Consider the following 22065-nt stretch of genomic DNA (forward strand, 5'->3'; position numbering starts at 1 on the left):
TTTTCCAACCAGGCAGCTGTAGCTCATTAGATCTGTCATGGACTGTGAAAGCCACTTGCCAATAATGTTGAAAGACTATTACTCATTTCAATCTCACCAAAATGGACAGATCTCTCTCTGACAAAATATCAGTGAAAAACACTGAGTTTGGGGTTGTGAACAGAACAGTTCAGCACACATGGATGGAAACTCAAAGCCAAGTGGAGATAGCAGATATTAAACTGCTCTAGATTTTCACCTTCAGAAAACAGAAAGAACTTCCATCTAGATTTCAAGAAGAAAACAGACAAAAAAGCTGTCAATAACAATGCACTTGGAATAGGCATGGTAATTGCACCATCTGACATGTCAAATTGCCAGTTTCAATGGCCAATTCTCTGCATATGATTGAATTTCAGCAATGCCCAGGATCTCAAAACCAAGAAATTTAAGGAACCAATCAAATCAGCTTTGAATGCTAGTCACTGTCCAAGCAACAAAGTGAAGCAAAAAAAAAAAAAAAATCAGGATCACACTCAGAAATAGTCTAAGCAATTACAGAAACAACTAACATAACTCTAGACATTTGAAATTCTGTGGAATTAAATTCAACATTATTATGCCATGGCTATCCTCCATAGTAAAAGATGGAAACAATGTAACTATTTGGATAATTTGTGAAAAGATTGTTTTTCTCCTTAGACAGTTTTAAATCTAGATAGCTACAAAAAAAGTAAAACAAATATAGCTGAATTGATAGAATCTGATGTTTAATTTAGATGTTGGCATTAAGTGGCCTTCCAGGGTGATAGTTATATTTCATTTCTTGAACAGGGTGCTAGCTACATATCTATCTTTAAGTTATGAAAATTCAATGAACTGTGCATATAGAACAACAGGTCCTCTAGTCAACTGCCCCCTCAATTTGGCTTCTAAGAAAAGCTTATAGTACCAAATTCTCATTTGACCAGGATCATCCCAGCTTCACACTTATCAGCTTTCCAAGCTAAACTGTTTAAGGATATACTTAAGTCAGACATTTTAGAGCAATGAAACATGTTTCATTATATTTGAGTATATTATCACAGAGTATAGTTCCTAACAATGAGAATCATTCCTATGCTAATGACTTGTGAAAGTATTTTTAAATAGTCCTGATAATCATAATGCCTTGTTTCTAAAAGATCTACCAAATTCCAACTCATGCATGTTACTCTTTAACAGGAACAAGTAGTTTATGAAAAATACATATGATTGAGTGCAATACCTCACTAACACACAGACTCAAAAATATTTAATATTGATGATATCTACAAAGACATATATGCCAAAGGTATATAAGAAAGATCACAAAGAGAAAAAAAAGAATGAGACGCAGATAGGAATTCCAATTTTGGCAATACATTGCTAAAATATACGTCTGTTTCATAGGTCTTAGGAAGACAGCAGGGAATTTCAAATCAACAACTTTTAAAATTTGTATCACATAGATTAGTGGTAACCTAGGCCTGAGGGTATTTGGGAAAAATGAAGAGTGACTGCTAATGGGTATGAGGTTTCTTTTGGGGATAAAAAAAATGTTCATTATTAAAGTTAAAAGATGCAAAACATTAAAACTATAGTTACCCAAAATTATTTAATAGCTTATTATAAAGTTCTAAGTCAGAATTCTAGATCTCAGCATCAATTTAGTCTATTACACCCACAACTAAGTGCAATAAAGAGATCCTTCCTTTTTACGGACCAAGTGTTATATTTGGTGGGATTAAACAGGGAAGAGACAAAAAGAAAGGAAAAAAAAATACAATTTCAATACCAGAAGTTCACATATACCACAATTTAATATATACCTTAATTTTTTTTTAAAGATTTATTTTTTATTTCTCTCCCCTCCCCCACGCCCCCCCTCCAGTCGTCTGCTCTGTGTCCATTCGCTGTGTGTTCTGTGTCTGCTTGTACTCGTGTCAGCGGCACCCAGAATCCGTGTCTCTTTTTGTTGCGTCATCTTGCTGCGTCAGCTCTCCATTTGTGCGGCACCATTCCTGGGCAGGCTGCACTTTTTTTGCGCTGGGCGGCTCTCCTTACAGGGCGCACTCCTTGCATGTGGGGCTCCCCTATGCAGGGGACACCTCTGCATGGCATGGCACTCCTTGCACGCATCAGCACTGGGCATGGGCCAGCTCATCACATGGGTCAAGACGCCATGGGTTTGAACCTTGGACCTCCCATGTGGTAGGCAGACATCCTATCCATTGGGCCAAATCCATTTCCCAATATACCATAATAATTTGTATGAAAATCAGACAAATAGAAACTGGCTTTGGAAAAGTTTATCATTACTGCCTATATTTGTTCTAGGAGCAAACCCCAACTCCAACTAAATGTCAAAAAGGCACAGAAAGTAATCTTGTTGGTTGGTGTATTAGTCAGCCAACAGGGTGCTGATGCAAAATACCAGAAATCTGTTGGCTTTTATACATGGTGCTTATTTAGGGTAGAAGCTTACAGATACTAGGCCATAAAGCATAAGTTACTTCCCTCACCAAGTCTGTTGCCACATGTTGGAGCAAAGACGACTGCCAACGTTGAACCTTCCTCTTCCTCTTAAGGCTCCATGGTCCCAGCTTCTTCCAAAATCAGCTGTAAGCCATCAGGCTCTCTGGAACTTGATTATCTCCAGGCTCAGGCTTGCTTCTTTCCACATGTTCAGCTGTATTTTACCAGGTGAATGGCTCATCTCTCTTCCCAGGGACTCTGCTGTGTCTATGGAGCTGTCTCTATTCCTCTGTGTTCTTCTCCTGTGTGTTTACTTTCTGGGCTCCAGCTCAAAAACCCCAACCTCCCTTCTCTGAGGTGTGGTTTCTCTGTGAGTACCTGCCCACCAAGGGGGCAGGAACTCAACATCCCACTGACATGGTCCAATCAAAGTCTTAATCATTATTTAATCAAGTAAAAGTAAAACCTCTGAATCTAATACACTCAAATACACCGAGAAAAGACCAGCTTACAAACATAATCCAATATTTCTTTTTGGAATTCATCAATAATATTAAACTGCTACAGTTGGTATTTTATTTTCCTTTATAAGAGGGAAACAATTTTAAATCAGATTCCATGAAAGGAACATTCTCCCTCCAAAATCAACATTTACAGAAACTACTATAGCTTAAATTTAATATAATGGGTCAAAATGGGTGAAAGAGAAGAATAGTTAAGTTTAATCATTAGCTTTCAGTTAAATTTAATTTTTTAAAAAATGCTTATCTAATATTAATGGCTGTGCAATGCTTAGATTCACTGTTTATGTGATTTTAAAACACATGTAAAAAATTACAAATAAAATTACTAAAAGCAAGGGGTGAGGTAGTTCAGCAGGTTCCTTAAATCCTGGTACTGATCGATAAATTGACTTCTGCTTCACCTTTTATGAAGAGGCTGTACTTAGCAAATCACTGTGTTAGCTGTCTCAATAGCAGCACTCCTGCTATCAAGTTTGCTTTCAATAATTTCAACAAAGAAATTAGTATCTTAGATGTCAAGGAAAGGCTATCTGAAATAGGGAAAATACAGAAGACTGAACTTTCTGCTAATAAAACAGACAAATACCAGCTTAGGCATTGAATTCAGAGTTGTTTTACTCTCTGCAAGATCTGAACTGCCTGTAGCTCAATTTCTACCATTACTTTGAACAGACACATAAACATACATACACATTTATATATACATATATGTATGTATATATACTTATAAACATACATATATACTTGCCCTGGTTTGCCCAAGACTTCCCTAGTTTTAGCACTGAAAGTTCTATGACACACTGGCATATACACACACACACCTCTTTCTCTCTCTCTCTCTCTAACCCATCTATATCGCAAAGTTTGAAGAATATTTTTCCAAAACTGTAATGAATTTATTAACTCTTTATAAAATAAATAGTATTTTTAAATTGCCCAATGGTCATAACCTGTTTTATTGCTCTATCAATAAAGAATGGCAATGATCAAATCTGAGAACTTGGAAACTGTCATTCATCACAAGCTACCAGACCTAATCCTTCCTAAAAAGCCTCATGTTGAAATTATACCTTTATCACTAAGCACTATTATAGGTAACCTCTTACAATTACTCCTTTTGCAAATATAAGGAAAATTTATAAGGCATTCTACAGGTTTGAATCCCAGTTTCACCACTTACCAACTATGTAACCTTGAAGCAATTGCTAAATTTCATTAATTTTCTAGTGCAGATTTTATGAATATTAAGTGGTATAATGTATATGCATAAAATAAAGTAGCATAAAATTAATTTCAATAAGTATTACTTATTGTTAATAGTATTACTATACAGTCAAGAATTGATAAGTACTTTGAAGATGGCAGTTGCTTATTCCTCTTTCTTTGAGAAATTTTCTTTTAAAAATAATTCATTTCCTTTTATATTTAGGTTTCCAAAATTATTCTTCCTGACTGTAAAAACTAAGAGAATCTTGATAGTTTAAAAGAATGAGTGCAATAAGATTAAATACTTCTTTATGTAGCACTTCTTATCACTACTGATTTTCAACATCAGTTTTAATAGTACAAGAATAAAAATCAGAGCTTCTTGCCCCTGTTTTAGTTTCCTAAGCTGCTCAAGCAAATACCATGTAATGGGTTTTGAGACTAAGAAAAAGGCCAAATTAAGGGATCATCAAGACAACCCTTTCTCTCCAAAGACTGTGGCATTCTAGGGTTGGCTGCTGGCGATCCCTGGTCCTTAGCTTGCCATGTGGCAAGCAAGGCACATGGTGGCATCTCCTTTCTCTTCTGGATTCTGCTGATATTCAGTTTCTGGCTGCTCCCTCTGTGACCTTCCCTCCATCTGGATTTCACTCCACTTATAAAGGACTCCAGTAATAGTATTAGGACCTACCCTGACACAGTTGGGTCACAACTTAACTGAAGTAACCCCATCAAAACGTACTACTTAGAATTGATTCACTTTCTGAGGAATGGACTAAGTTTAAGAATATGCTTTTCTGAGGTACATAGCTCCAAATCACCATACACCCTAACTTAAATAAGATAAACTATAATATATAATGGGCAAAAATAAAGGTGATAAAGTTTTATCTGTACTAAAAAGAACTAGTTAATATTATATCAAAATAGAGTCAAAGTAGATTTTAGAGTTAGAACTTTGCAATCATCTAGTCTAATGCCCTGAATTTTATAAATAAGAGTTGAAAAAAGTGACTTGTCCCATGGCATATAGTGAGAATCAGAGAGTGTACGAGAGTCCAGGTCTCCTGACAGCTAGTCCAATTATCTTTCCATAAGCTTCATATGTGGAAATCATCGGACAAAATATCATTCCAAAATTCTAGGAAAAATCATCTTTGAATACAAAAGTAGTTAAGAGGAATGGGTATGTTGCGGCAAAGGCTAAAGGGAAGATAACCAGTTTAACAGTGGAAAATATACTCGGAAGACAACAAGAACTTGTTTGAAATGTGGTTCTGCCACTTCTTCACTGTGTCAAGGCAAATGACTTAACCTATCTGAGCCTCAGTCTCCTCACTTGTAAATAGGGATACTTCTGTCTAGGACAACTATACCAGGCATAAAAAGAGTTAGAATAGCACAATATTAAAGAGTCAAGACAAGCTAGGTTTCAATTACTCTTTGACCAAGTTATTTAACTTCTCTGAAACATGTGAAATACTTTATTACAAAGTACTACACATAATAACTAAAATTAGTTTTAGTTTTATTAATACTATACATAAATTGCCTGGCATTAGTGGGTCCTGAATAATAAAAACAACAAAAACACATAGTTTCTAAGTAAAACTAGAACAGACTGACAAAGCTTACAAGCTATTTAAAAACACTGCTATCTAGCCTGATATGTGCCAATGACTTGTAAGAGAAAAGTTCATTAGATTGGGCTTAAACTATGGAACTTAAAACCTATCCAGTAAATAATCACATTTACATTATCCGGTAATACTTCCATTCATACATTTAAATATGTAGCAACACATTTAAGAAATTGTGGTTTTCACAGTATTGGACTTCAAAACGCTGAGTTCAAAATTCAGGGAAAAAAATTGGCATAAAAGCAGAAGTTGGGTAATAGTAGAAGCCTTACACAGTATGAAATAAAACCAAAATTCTAGCAATGATAGGTAAGGAAATCCGTATAAGACCAGCTGTATATATAAGAATACTTTACCTTTGGAAGACTGTCGATTATGACATGGTTTTCATAAACTCCTAATCAAAAATATAATAAAACAATGGCTACGAGTTTCTAAAAAAGAGTCTGGAGGCTGGCAGAAGGATTGCCCTCATGCACAACTGAGCAGAGTCAGAGAGACAGATAAAGCAGATACAACCCCCAGATATTGGTTCCTTTGAGGGCTAAAGAGACCCATGGGAGTTATGGTCATGGCCGATGGGGTTAACTACCAGGGCAGATGGCCCCTCTTTGGAAATGGTGTTTATGTGTGATGAATCTGGACTCAGATGGGATCTCCCTTCATAAGACTTTCATGCTAATGTGCTGGAGGTGCAGTTAATGTTGGGGTTTAAGATATATTTAGGGGATTTGAATCTCTGGACTGACAATGTGATAGCCAGGTCCTGAGCCTCAACAGACTCCAGCACCTACAATCTGATCTATTGGACTTACCACACTCAGCTAAGATGGAATTGAAGAAGGACAACCACCACACCTTGGAGCCTAGAGTGATTACAACTGAAAATGGGAGGATTGCATCCAGCATCCATGTGGAATCTGAGCCTCCTCTTGACATAGAGGTGCAATGGACACAACCAATCCAATGTCCACATAGAAGAGGTGGCATTGGATTGGGAAAAGTGGACATGGTGGACGATGGGTATGGGGAAAGGCAGGAAGAGATGAGAGGTGGAGGCGTCTTTGGGACATGGAGCTGCCCTGGATGGTGCTTCAGAGGTAATCACCGGACATTGTAAATCCTCACAGGGCCCACTGGATGGAATGGAGGAGAGTATGGGCCATGATGTGGACCATTGTCTATGAGGTGCAGAGGTGCCCAAAGATGTACTTACCAAATCCAATGGATGTGTCATGATGATGGGAACGAGTGTTGTTGGGGGGGGGTTGAATGGGACCTCACATATATATTTTTAATGTAATATTATTACAAAGTCAATAAAAAAAAAATACCACTTTAAACACACACACAAAAAATAAATAAATAAATAAATGTAAAAAATATATATATAATAAAACAAACAGTGGAAAATCATATCCAACTGCCAATTCCCAGGTGATTAGAAAAGCTCTCTCTCTGAACTGGAGGGAAAAAGCATAATTCCTAAATCCAAAGAGAAATTAAACTACAACGTTTAAACAAAACAGCATGAAAAAAATCAATATCTCACAAAATAAAAAGGAATAATTTAAGTTTTCAGCTCTTTATAAAAATTCTATTTTTACATCAGATACAATGGTTTACATTGCCACCATGCCTTTTAGCTTCACTTAGTAGGGAAATACCTTCTTGGCCTGCTACTTCCAAAGGTAAACAGGACATTTTGCATTTAAGTTATAATGTAGAATACTCAGAGCAACCTCAAGCCAAAATGGCACATTTCTGAGGGATGCAAAGGTATTCAATAAAAAGCTTTTAAAGGCATATTTTTAAACTTGCAGCAGGAAAGCTTTTCTGTGTCAAGACAGTAATTCTTTTAACAGCATTGATCAAAATGTCATTCTTTTATGAGTGTACAATACCTTTTAATGGCACACAACAAGCCATTAGGGTTATACACCTCTGAATAGTAGACAGCTTACCGGAAAAAAGGGAACAGTGGCCAAGATATAGTCAGTAGGCTTTATGCTTGTAATCTTAGGAAACTTTTCCACCCTAGCTGCTTCATTCTAAAATTCACAACTGAAATTATCCAAAGATTAAGTGTAAATTCTCTTTACTTATATAATTTAGAAGTGCTTTCACGGAGGCCTATGCAGCAAGGTCTAAACTGTGCCTTTGCTGATACCATAAAATGGCCTTGAAAACAGCCTCTCACTCAGGGGCAGTAAGAAATTATTTGTAAAGATTATAAAATAATGATAGTTTTATCTACTTAGCTACTTTCTGGGGAAAGAAGAAAGTTATTTTCTTAAATATGCTATGAGCTGATCACTTTTTATAATTATTTGTAAAGCTAAAGACTAAAGTTATATATTACTCAAGCAAAAAATATCTCTCTTTGTCACCTAATGCTGACTGGGTAATTTTTTTCATAAAGGATACTGTCTAAAATTCTTCTTAAAATAAATCATTGTCTTTGAGGTTTTCATGCCTGAAGAAAGCTAAAATAAATTAACTATTGAGAAAACTTAATCACATGAGTATACAAACTCATAAAAAACTTAGGCTAGTTTTCCAAATTTTAACCATTCAAGAAATGGGGACCTAAAGGGTAGAACAACAATAGAAAGAAGGTGGACTATTCCTGCTAATCATATTAAACCTCTACTTATTTTTCACTAGTTAAGGAACTATGACAAGTATAAATAAATTCCTAATTACAGAAATATACCAGGTAAATTCATTGCAATCTAAACCTGGACTTTCTGAAAATAATTTAAGGTTTTCATGAAGTCTAAAGAATGTTACTAATAATACTACAATGCTGCACAAAAAAGTAAAACTCACTTTACAGAAAACATCACATGCATTTCAAAACTTTCAGCAGTAAAAAAGTTGAAGAGTTTTTCTGTTTAAAGATATGTATGTATAGGTGAGGATGGGTAAAGTGGGAAGAAAATGGTGAGAGAGTAAAAGGAAGTCCCTATGAATGGCTCTCCAAATTTTATAATCAAACAATAAGTTTCATATTAGGCAATGTATGGGATCAGAGTATTTGGCCCAACACCAACACTGAATTTAAAATGCCAGGTAAAATTAAAAACATCTTCTTAAAAGCTTCCAGGATTTGATAAGAATAGCAAGGAATTATCAATCCAAAATCTCAGTGAAAGAGAAAATCCAGAGATGGTTAAGTGGAATGTTGACTCTGCTGTTGGCCTGAGGATATTTCATCAATCATTCTGACCAAAGCTTTAGATTTAGGTCTCATTTGGAATGAGGGATAGAAAACAAAGACAAACACCACCCATATTAGTCAGCCAAAGGGGTGCTGTTGCAAAACACCAGAAATCTTTTGGCTTTTATAAAGGTATTTATTTGGGGTAAGAGCTTACAGATACTAGGCCATAAAGCATAAGTTACTTCCCTCACCAAAGTCTATTTCCACATGTTGGAGCCAGATGGCTGCCGACATCTGCCAGGGTTCAGGCTTCCTAGGTTCCTCTTTTCCCAGGTCTTGCTTCTCTCTGGGTTTAGGGTTCCTCTCTTCTCAAGGCTTGCGCTTCTTCCTGGGTTCAGTGTTCCTCTCTTCCTGGGGTTTGCTTCTCTTTCCTCTGTATGCTTACTTCCCAGGGTTCCAGCTTGTGACTTAGCATCAAACCTCAACATCAAAACTCCAACATTAAAAATCCTCTACTCTGTCCTTTGCCATGACTTTTTTCTGTGAGTCCCCACCCACCAAGGAGCAGGGACCCAATGCCCTAATGACATGGCCCAATCAAAACCCTAATCATAACTTAGTCACACACAGGTACAGCCAGATTACAAACATAATCCAATATCTATTTTTGGAATTCATAACCATATCAAACTGATACACCACCTAAGAGTTTAACAGGAAACTTTACTCTCATAAAACTGGAAATACAAAAGGTTACTCCCTCAATGTAAAGGTCATCCAGAATCTGGCCTTTGGGAGCTGAAAGAAAAGTTGCCTTGGCAATAAGAAAAGCAGGGGAAAACAAAAACCCACAAGAAGGTGGAACCACTACCAGGCAATCAAATAGAGCAGTAGCCCAAATTCACATCACCTGAATGGGACCAGAAAAAGGAAAATGTAAAATAAAAAGAAATAAACACAGACTAGTTCCCAACTGGTAAGACTCTAATGCCAGATTGCAGCAAACAGTCTGTGAATGCTGATAGAGCAAGCTTCCATACTAATTCTGAAAGATCCCTGATAATTTTCCAAGGAAAAATGAGCAGCACACAGTAAAAATTACTAAATACACAATGGAACAAGGCACCACAAAAGAGAGCCATCAAAAAGAAACCCACAGGGAAGCAGCTGTGGCTCAATCAGTTGGGCTCCCATCGACCATATGGGAGGTCCTGGGTTTGTGTCCCAGGGTCTCCTTGTGAAGGCAGGCTCGCCCACACACCATGGTGAGTTTCCCAGCCCGCAAGCACTGCAGATAGTCAACTCAGCAAGGTGATGCAATGAAAAGGGAGACAAGCAAAAAATGCAGAAGAGCACAGTGACAGACACAGAGAGCAGACAGCAAGCAAGTCGCAAGGAGTGAAGAGGAAATAAATAAAATAAATACAGACACAGAAGAACACACAGTGAATGGACACAGAGAGCAGACAGTAGGCAAAAAGTCGCATGGGGGGATTAAAAAAAAATGCAGTCGGTTAAATATGTGTACTTCATTATACCAACAGAAAAAGATGATAGGTGATATCTGATATTAGGATATCCACCCAGTTCTCTTTTGTTTACTACTTGCATGGTATATTTCTTTTTTTTTTTTTTAAAGATTTTATTTTTATTTTATTTTATTCCCCTCCCCTCCCCCAGTTGTCTGTTTTCTGTGTCTTTTTGCTGTGTCTTGTTTCTTTGTCCGCTTCTGTTGTCGTCGGCGGCAAGGGAAGTGTGGGCAGTGCCATTCCTCGGCAGGCTGCTCCCTCCTTCGCGCTGGGCGGCTCTCCTTATGGGTGCACTCCTTGTGCGTGGGGCTCCCCTACGCGGGGGACACCCCTGTGTGGCGTGGCACTCCTTGCGCGCATCAGCACTGCACATGGGCCAGCTCCACACGGGTCAAGGAGGGCCGGGGCTTGAACCGCGGACCTCCCGTGTGGTAGACGGATGCCCTAACCACTGGGCCAAAGTCCGTTTCCCTGCATGGTATATTTCTATCCATCTTTTTATACTCAACTTATTTGAATCTTTGAATTTAAGGTGAGTCCTCTTACAGACAGTATATAGTTGAGTCATTCTTTTTATTTATGCTGGCAATCTCTGCTTTTTCACAAGAGAGTTTAATCCATTTATATGTAAAGTCACTACTGATAATACCTGACTTTCTTCTGCCATTTTTCTATTTAGACTTTATCATTCTTATACCTTTTTTGTCCCTCCCTTCCAGTAATACCTACTTTTATATTTATTTGATTTTTTTTTAACCTTATTGAGTGTATTCTCATTTTCAAATGGATATAATTTCTATCTACTTTCTTTGTGGTTACTCTAGGGTAAAAATCTAACATCCTAAATTAAGTCTGATAACAACTTAATTTCAGTAGTGTGCACATATACTTTGCTTACAACCCTCTCTCTTCCTAACATTTTATTTGTACTTGTTACCTCTTATATGTTTGTGCTTTTGTATGTGCAAAACATATATATTTATTAGTACTTTTTATGCATTTGCATTTTAGCACCTATAGAAAGAAGTGGAGTTACATACCAAACAATACATTACAATACTGTCATTAACCAAAGGGTTACCTTTACTGCTAATCTTTATTACTTTATGCTGCTTTTAAGCACTGTCCAATGTTCTTTCCTTTCTGTCTGAAGAACTCCCTTTAGCACTGCTTGTAGGGCAGGTCTAATGGTGACGAACTCCCTCAGTTTTCATTATCTGACAATGTCTTCATCTCTCCCTCTTGTTTAGAAGAAAATCTCACCTGATATAAAATTCTTCACTGGCAGTTGTTTTCTTTCAGCACTTTAAGTACTTCAACACACTGCCTTCTTGCCCCCATGGTTTCTGTTGAGAACTCAGTGCTCTAACTGAAACTCCACTTTATATAACATGTGGTTTTTCTCTTGCAACTTTCTGAACTTTAACTTTGCATTTAATAGCGTAATCAATATATGACAGTGTGTATTTTTCTTCATGTATATCCTATCAGGTGTTCTCTTGGCTTCTGGATGTGCATAGTTATGTCTTTTGCTAATTTGGGGAGTTTTCTGCTATTATTTTTAATATTTCTTTTGCCCCCTTCTCTCTTTCCTTTCCTTCTGGGCCTCCCATAATGTATATATTGGTGTACTTTTTTGGTATCCCAGAGGTGTCTTAGGCTATTTTTGCTTTTAATATTTCATTTTTCTTTCTGCTCCTCAGTCTGACTCATTTCAAGTGATCTGTCTTCAAGTTCATAGACTACTTTCTTCTGCCAGCTCCAATCTGTTCTTGAAACCCTACTACGCATTTTTTCATTTCAGTTATTGTGGTCTTCAACTCCAGTAGTTTTGTTTGGTTCCTTTTTAAAATATCACTTTACTAAGACTCATTCATTGTTTTCCTGATATCCTCTATTTTCCTTCATCTCCTTGAGCATTTTTAAGATCATTTTCTTAAAGACTTTTTTCAGTGTTTTCATATTCTTGTCATCTTCATTGAAGTATTCTGGATTTTTATCCTCTTCCTTTTGATGGGCCATCATTTCCTTTCTTTTTGTGTCATGTACTCTTTCATTGCATTTTAATATTTAAAATATTAAGTCTGGAATTTATTCTCTGATATGTCTGTTTCTTGGTTTTGTAACCAGCTGGTGTCAAGAAAGAATTTTTGTTGAGCATCAGCCCTTCTATCTGCCCAAGGTGAATGCAGTGTGCAGGGATTTTCCTATCTTTCTAGATCTCTGTCTTGTCCTGGGCTTTCACTTGTTACTTGTTTCATAGTTTCCTTGTTTACAGGAGTTGGCCCCTCTGTTTCCCAGCAGACAGACCTCCTTCTTCTGGGTGTTTGAAGCCAGTAAACCTTTGTCCCAGACTGTCTACCTCTATAGTTTTTGCACTCCTTTTGTTACCTCAAGCTGCTATTGCCTGGTGGTCAAATTCTGGGAGAAGTGCAAAATGTAACTTTTCCAAGTTAGTTTTTCCCAACCAAATCAGAGCCAGGGACACACAAAGGGGGCATGGACTGACTCCAAAGTGCTTTTGGAAGGTATAAGGAAGGGTTTCAAGACCTTCTCTGAAGGTTTCACAAAGCTGAGGTTTTCTGGTCTGTCCAGATAATGTAGCCCTTCAGCTAACTGTCCCCTGCAGCCCTGAGGAAGTGTAGCATCTTTACCTCTCCACCTGTCTGGGGAAGTTGAAACTACGGCTGTTGTTATCCATGCATGGGGCAGACTGAAATAATGGCTACCCTCAAAGTCAGGACCCCATTGATCAAAATTCACTAACCAAAAGCCCTGATCAATGATAGCCATGCCCACCCCTGCTTGTGAGGAAGAGGAATTTTATGTTCATTTCAGTCACCAGCATCTAGCCAGGGGCTAGATCCCAGGGCAACCTGTCACAGGAGTGGAGGGACAGGAGATGGTAGTCACAATTCACAGACAGCAATTTACTGTTCTTTACTATAATTTAGCAGTCTCTTCCTCCTCCTCTTCTCTGGGTGCTGTACAGTATTGTTGTGGCCTCCAGAGTTTCAAAATAGTTGATTCGGACAGTTCCTTCATGTTTAATAGTCGTTTTAGTGGAAGGACTGAGCCCTGGAGCTCCCTACTCCACCATCTTCCCACAATCCTCCACACAGATATAATTTTTATTGTATCTGAGATGTGACAAAATAATTTTTCATGTTTCTGGTCTTCACAATAATTGCTTAAAGAAACCAAGATATCCTATCAAATCTATATCATTTACTTTATCATTTATTTTATTTAACAAATATGCATATGGAACTTAACATATGTTAGGCAGTTTAAAGAACATCACAAAAATGAACTCATTTAATCCTTAAAACAATCCCATGGGAGTTGGCGAAGATGGTGACAGAGAAGGGATTGACAGGGCTCATCTCTCTTTTACAAAAAACAGCTAGAAGAAAGGCAAAAGCTGTCCAAAACAATTGTTCTGGGGGTCTGTAGACTAGGGGAGTGCCACACATCGTTCAAGAGGGAGGAGTATGGGGAAACAAAGGAGCTGATCTAAAAACAAGTGAGTTAATCACCATAGCAGGAGGGAACAGGGCCTATTCCCTACCCTAGAGGCAAACAACCTGGGTATAATGTGTGGCTGACTGCCATTGACTGAGAGGGGAACAGACATTTTCCTCCCTGGGAAGAGGGAGAGTGTGGAAGGGGGCCAAGTATGGCTTCTATTTGGTGAGTTTGGACAACAGGGCCTGGCTTTAAATCACAGCTCTAGCAGGCATAAAAAGTTCCCATTGTCTCAATATCATCTGGTAGAAGTTGAAAGAGATACACTCCCTCCATCTTAGGAGTTTGGGGAAAGGTTTGTCAAGGAGGGCAATCTGCTAGCAGCCAAAAAAGTGAAGGGAGAAGAACAGTCTTTTTGGCTTCTTTGCTGTTCCTGTCCCAAGGATCTGTGGATCAGGTCTGCACCCCATTAGTGGGTTCCTGGCTCTGTATTGATAATTTAAACTTGGGAGATTTTTAAGATCTTGAATAAGTTGAACCAATAAAGCCATAAAAGAAAGATAATCAATAATAAAGCCGTAGGCAAAAGAGAAAATTTGACCATCAGAGTAAACTCACCAATGTAATCATATTCCTAGATATAAGTAAAAAATTGCAAGCCATACAAAGAAACATGAAGATATGGCCCAGTCAAAGGAACAAATAAAAACCCAAATGAGACACAGGAACCAATCAATGATGTTCAAACAAATCTAAATCAATTCAAGGAGAAGAAGTAAAATATGGCTGAAGTGATAAAGGATAGTAAGACAACACTGGATGAGCATAAAGAAGTATTTGATAATATGCAAAGAAAAATAAAAGACCTTATGGGAATTAAAAATGTGTTCGAGGCCTACAAAAATAGATTTAAGCTGGCAGAAGAAAGGATCAGTGAATTAGATGACAGGGCATCTGAACTTGAAAAGACAAAAGGACAGAGAAAAGATCAATTTTAAAAAATGAACAGGGACTCAGGGAATTGAATAACATCAATAAGTGTGCAAGCATACACGTCATGTGTGGCCCAGAAGGAGAAGTAAATGGAAAACAGGCAGAAAGAATATTTAAGGAAATAATGGCCAAAAATTTCCCAACTGTTATGAAAGACATAATGATTCATATGGAAAAAGGGCAAGTTTCTCCTAACAGAAGAAATCCAAACAGACCTATGATGAGTCACGTAGTATTAGGAATGTCAAATGCCAAAGATAAAAAGAGAATTCTTTTCTTTAAAAAATTTTATTGCTTTTTTGAAGATATATAGATCACAAAAAATGTTACATTAAAAAATATAAGAGGTTTCTACTCCACCCACCCCACTCCTCCCACATTAATTACCTCTTTCATCATTGTGGCACCTTTATTGCATTTGGTGAATACATTTTGGAGCACTGCTGCACTGCATGGATTATGATTTACACTGTAGTTTACACTCTCCCCAGTCCATTCAGTGGGTTATGGCAGGATATATAATGTCCAACATCTGTCCCTGCAATATCATTTAGGATAACTCCAAGTCTCAAAAATGCCCCACATCACATTTCTTCTTCCTTCTCCCTGCCCTCAGGAACTACTGTGGCCATTTTCTCCACATCAATGCTACAGTTTCTCCCATTACTAGTCACAATAGTTCTGTAGTAGAATACCAGTAAGTTCATTCTAATCCATATTTTATTCCTCCATCCTATGGACCCCAGAATGGTGCTGTCCACTTCACTCTATATCAAGAAGGGGCTTAGCTCCCACATGGTTGATGGATGTGATTTTCCTGGTTGGAGTTGTAGGCACTCTTGGTTCCCTGGTGTGGTGGCTGACCATCTTCACCTCCTTGTGAGCTGACCTAGATAAGTCCAATGAACTGAAGAGCCGGTGTTGCAACTCTGCTGAGGCTCAGGGCCCAGCTGGCACATGGACAATCCAGAGATTCAAGTCTCCTGAGTATACACCAACTCCAGCACCAACCACAGGTTCAGTAAAAGTGACAGAAGAGGCATGGGTGGAAAGGTCACATCTGAGTCCAACTCCATCACACTCAGGAACATAAATTACAAAGTAGGGCTCACAGACAAGGCACTGAACTCCAGAGCCATCTGCTATGACTGTAGAACCTGTGTGTCTCCTTAGCCCTCAGGAGCACCAGTACCTGGAGTTGCATCTACTTTGGCAGTCTCTGGGATCCTGCTGAGGCGTGCATAAGCCCCTCTGATGACCTCCTGACTATTTTTTAAAAACTCTTAGCCATATAAACTCATTTGTCTTTACCATTTCCCTGTTTTATTCAAGGTCTTTTTCTAGTTGAATCACCAGAGAGTGATTGGTAGTAATCCCTTGGTGCCAGAGAGGCTCATCCCCAGAGTCATGTGTCACACTGGGGGAAGGTAATGAATTTACATGCCGAGTTTGGCTTGGAGAGTGGCCACATTTAAGCAACACGGAGGCTCCCAGGAGGTAACTCTTAGGCACCCTGCAGTTCTAGGCTTAGTTGAAATTTCAGGCACACAGGCTCATAAACATAGTCATCAGTATTAAGGGCTCATCATTGAACCATCCTTCTTTGTTGGTCTTTGCCCTTGCACTTGGGGGATTGTTGCTATTCCATTGGAGAATGTGACAGAGCTCCCCTGGCTAGGAACTCAGCATTCCCTCAGTTGTCATTTGTAATTGAAACTATGAAAATACCCAACAGATAAATGAATATAAAAAGAGAATTCTGAAAACAGCAAGAGGAAAACGCACCATCACATACAAGGGATGTCTAATAAAACTTAGTGCAGATTTCTCATCAGAATGGAGGTGAGAAGGCAGTGGTATGATATATTTAAGATACAAAAGAGAAAAATTGCCAGTCTAAGTGGTTTTTTGTTGTTTTGGGTTTTTGTTTGTTTGTTTTTTGCTTTAGAAACAAAATTTTACTTAATATTTTGACAAATCCACCTCACATTCCTTAGGTTAATTTCTGCAAGTGTTAATTTGGACATTACTAATCATCATACTGCTACAGCTATATAAACTAAATATTAATTTATGTAGTGTTGCTTTAAAAAACCTACAAACAATGAAGGTCTATCTATATGCAAAAAAGGAGCTTTTTAAAATAAAAACAAAATGGCAAAAAACAATAAGGTTCCAAATGAATGGCACTGGGCAAATTACACATAGCAACAGATTTAGATATTATCAGATAACCATTGGTTTCTCTCATAAAGATAAAATGCTTGAGGAAGATCTTGAAGATACCATCCCCTTCTTCTAAACTTTTAGCTTCTATATAGGATCAGATGTTACCATGGGTATAAAGGATAAAAATAAAAAGACAAAAATAAAAATAAAAATTTTAGACAAAAATTAAAATCTGTCTACAAAGCAAAATAGTTTCAAAATCTGCAGTGACTTTTCATAAAAGGTTCCCTTCTCCAATGGTTATATTCTTTAGCACATATTAAGGATAGACTAAATTGAAACAGAATATTTCATATACAGTAGAAATCCTTTCATATACTTTCACTAAATATTATAAAATTCAAAAAACACATAAATATTACTTGCACCATGCATTATGCAACATTTTGAGGCAGATTGACAAAATCATAGCTACCATTTTAACAGTTTAACATTGCACCTCAAAAGTTCTGACATCTATACACAATGTATGGCAGGGGTTCTTAACAAGTGAGCCTGAATTGAAACTTTTTAAAAAACGGGTGTGATATAGTTATTAAATACTACACAGAATAGTGTGAACTTGGTTAGGAGGTGATGGTTTTCACCTGAGTGGCAAAGGGATCTATGGAACAAAAGAGGTTAAGAACCCCTGGTGTATGGTGAGAGCTCCAGAGAGATGGCAAACTAACTCTAACTTGAAAAGTTTGTGCTGGAATGTCTCCAGATTAGAGAAGAGAGGAATATGGGTATGGGAAGTAGGCAGGGTAAGAGAATTTTTAAATATTGCTTAGGAGTATATATTTTAAAATAGCTACCGTACCTTGTCCATCCTTTATCCTAATGTTGAATAATTGCATGTTTATGCAAAACAAAATTTCTACTTCATAAGGAAGAGGAGCAGTCTGTTAGGAAAAGCATATTCTGTTAGGGGAAGATGTGAAGACCTCTATCATAAGCGCCATTTTACTTGGTGAGTCTTTTGGCTACATCACTATACACTATTTCAACCTCCTTATCACTGGTACAATATTGCTGAACTCATCCCTACTATAAGCATTAAATATTTCCAGATGCTAGTCATTTCTTGAGGGATATCAAAGTTGCAATACTTTTTGGTCACCACCTTGACAATATGCAGTTTGGGCAGCAGGTTACTTGTCAGCTAACTTCATTTCATTGCTATCCAGAAATTTAAGTGTAGAAAATTTAATGTCCTCCATACTATTCTCATCAATTTCATCAGGGATGGGAGAATTCAGATATTCATACAGTTTCTGAAGTGATTTCAAAAGACCCTTCTTCAGTGCTTAATTAGCCTCTAGGCTTGAATTCTTTATATATAAGAATTTGGCAAAGATGTCCATCCAGCAGTATTTTATTTCAGGTGTTTTGGTGAAAGCTTTAAATATTTGGGAGAGCATAAGATACTCTTTAAGATATTCCTCAATCTTATTTATGTCCATCTTGACTTCACCGTTGAAAGGTATAAATGGCAGGTGAGCCCCTGAAGCCAAGTTCTATAGGTCTACAGGCTTCCTTTACAGGTCAACAGTCATGACACTAAACACAACTCCTTTCATCCAAAAATCATGAAGAGTCTTGGAAAAGGGGGCAGTTTTCTATGCTTTCACCATCATTGCCAGCCTTAATGAAGAGTTTGATGATGGGCTCTTTGTCCTCCACCTTCAGCCCATTCAGTGGCATTGATAATACAATGATAGCCTTGGCTTGGCTCCAAGGACAGAGGCAGCTGCTATTCTGGGGATGCTCTAGCTGCTGGCTCCTGCCATGCTGCACTTTCTCAAGAATCCTGGTGTCAAGCTCACAGTGCCTTCAACTCTGCACCATGCCCCACGTACAATCCAGCTAAGAATCCTGTATCTGGTGAAACTGTCCTTCAAAAACGAGGGTGAGTTTAAAGTATTCACAGATAAACAAAAACTGTGAGAGTTCATCACTCAGACACCACCACTACAAGAAATACTAAAGGGAGTGCTTTGGAAGAAAGTGTAGAACTAAAGATTATTAGTATGGTAACTTAAAGGGTAAAAAGACAGACAAAAGTATGATAAGAAATATGAAAGCCAAAGGATAAAATGCCTTTACAGTAATATTAAATGTTGATGGAAACAACCTAAGTGCTTAACCAATGAGTGGATAAGCAAGATGTGGTATATTCATATGATGAACAATTACTCAGCTGTGAGAAGAAATTAGTTGGGGAAGCACATGACAACATGGAGGAAACTTGAGGATATTATGCTGAGTGAAATAAGCCAGACACAAAAGTATGAATAGTATATGGTCTCACTGATATGAACTAAATACAATGAGTAGACTTATTGGAGTTGTACTACGAAGTGTGGGTTGGTGGGAGATGGAATGTAGGATGAGAAGGTGGAGAAGATGCTGGATGTATGTTTAATAAGGTCAAATGTAAATATGTGGTAATGGTTGGACTTGATGGTAACACATCATAATGAATGTAAAAAGCATGTTGATTTATGGATTTATGGAAGGGATTGTAGCTGAAATGAGCATAGTCTAAGAAGAGTAATGCTAGTTGGAGGACAGCTGGAGGATAATATTAGGAATGTATAATAATGAGTGCAGAAGTAGATGAGGATTGTGATAATAATATAAATAAAGGAATATTCTCTACTACAGAGTGTTAAGAATGGGAAAATATAATTAATGTAATTTATGGACTATAGTTTATAGCACTGTAATTTTTTTAGCAAAAGCAGAGTTGGTACTATATTGTTTCTAAAGGTAAAAAAGAACATGAGATTTGGTTTTGTGATATATGAAAACGATTAAGCTTTTTTACTCTTCTTTATTTTTTTCAATAAGGATGTTGACTATGACATTTACCTAGTGTGTGTTCATCTGGGTATCTTTATGAACCACTAGAGAAATAACAGAGTTTAGCAGTTGAAATCAGATGACATAAAAGTAGCAGAAAAAGAAAATTTTAAGTGTAATGTTTCCATAACTTGTTGAACTGCCTTTTTCTGTTCTCTTATTTTTGTGAACTTGAAATAAAGTCATTAATAAAATATTAAAATAAAAAATAATGTTGAATATTAAGGGACTGAATTCCCCAATCAAAAGAAAAAGTTTGGTAGAATGGATTAAAAAAATATGAGCCATCAATATACTGTTTACAAGAGACTCAGCTTAGATGCAAGGATACAAATAGGCTGAAAGTAAAAGATTGTAATCAGATATTCTAGAAAACAGTAGCTAAAAAAAGGGTTGGGGCAGCTACATTAATATTGGACAAAATAGATTTTAAACGCAAAACTTTTTATAAGAGATAAAGAAGGACATTAACAAAAAGGGCAATTGTTTAAGAGGAAATAACAATCAAAAATATCTATGCACCTAGCTAGGTGCTCAAAAATACAAGGCAAACATTGGCAAAACAGAAGGGAGAAACAGACATCTCGACAATAACATTTGGAGTCATCAATAAACCACTTTCATCAATGGAGAGAACTTCTAGACATAAGATCAATAAGAAAGCAGAGACCTTGAATAATATGATAAATGAACTAGACCAAAAGACATATACAGAGCATTATACCCCAAAACAGCAGGATATACATTCTTCTCTAGTGCACAAGGATCATTCTCCAGGATAAACCACATATTGGGTCACGAAACAAGTGTCAAAAATTTTTTAAAGATTGAAATTATATGAAGCACTTCTTGTGATCATAATGGAATGAAATTGGAAATCACTAACAGGTAGAGATCTGCAAATTCACAAATACATGGAGGTTAAACAAAACACTCAAACAAGCAGTGGGTCAAAGAAAAAAATGCAAGAGAATTTCAGTAAATATCTCGAGACAAATTAAAATAAGAGCACATCATATAAAAACGTATGGGATGCAGCAAAGGCAGTGCTGAGAGGGAAATTTATAGCCCTAATAGCTTACATTCAAATGAAGAAAGGGCGGCGGACTTGGCCCAGTGGTTAGGGCATCCATCTACCACATGGGAGGTCCACAATTCAAACCCTGAGCCTCCTTGACCCATGTGGAGCGTGCTAATGCACGCAAGGAGTGGGGAGCCCCACATGCAAGGAGTGGGTCCCATAAGGAGAGCCACCCAGCACGAAAGAAAGTGCAGCCTGCCCAGGAATGGCACCGCACACAGAGAGCTGACAAAGCAAGATGATGCAATGAAAAGAAACACAGATTCCTGTGCCGCTGACAACAACAGAAGCGGACAAAGAAGACGCAGCAAATAGACACAGAGAACAGACACCCAGGGAGGAGGGGAAGGTGAGAGAAATAAATAAATAAATCTTTAAAAAAAAAAAAAAAAAAGAACTAAAAAATCAAAGCCCTAACCGAACACCTAGAGGAACTAGAAAAAGAACAGCAAACTAATCACAAAGCAAGCAGAAGGAAAGAAATAGCAAAGATCAGAGTAGAAATAAATGAAATTGAGACAAAAAATAAAATAGAGGAAAAACAACAAAACCAAAAAATTGGTTCTTTACACAGAGCAACAAAATGAACAAATCATTAGCTAAACTGTAAAAGAAAAAAAGATGCAAATAAAATCAGTAATGAAATGTGGAACTTTACCACTAACCCACAGAAATAAGAGAGATCATCAGAGGAAACTATGAACAACTGCACACCAACAAACTACACAATGTAGATGAAATGGACAAATTCCTAGAAATATATGAACAACCTATGCTGACCCTAGAAGAAATGGAGGACATCAACAAATGAATCACAAGTAAAGAGACTGAATTGCCTTCCAAAACTTCCCAGCAAAGAAAAACCCAGGACCAGATGCCTTTCCAAGTGAATTCTACCAATCATTTC

The 22065-nt window shown here is 37.4% G+C and overlaps 1 pseudogene; it reads right to left on the minus strand.

Annotated features, from left to right (window-relative positions):
* Nucleotides 1-18175: 18175 nt before the first annotated feature.
* LOC101425017 (chloride intracellular channel protein 4 pseudogene) lies at nucleotides 18176-20866 on the minus strand (annotated as a pseudogene).
* Nucleotides 20867-22065: the final 1199 nt, after the last annotated feature.

Source organism: Dasypus novemcinctus, chromosome 18, assembly GCF_030445035.2.
Source record: "Dasypus novemcinctus isolate mDasNov1 chromosome 18, mDasNov1.1.hap2, whole genome shotgun sequence".
Taxonomy (NCBI): domain Eukaryota; kingdom Metazoa; phylum Chordata; class Mammalia; order Cingulata; family Dasypodidae; genus Dasypus; species Dasypus novemcinctus.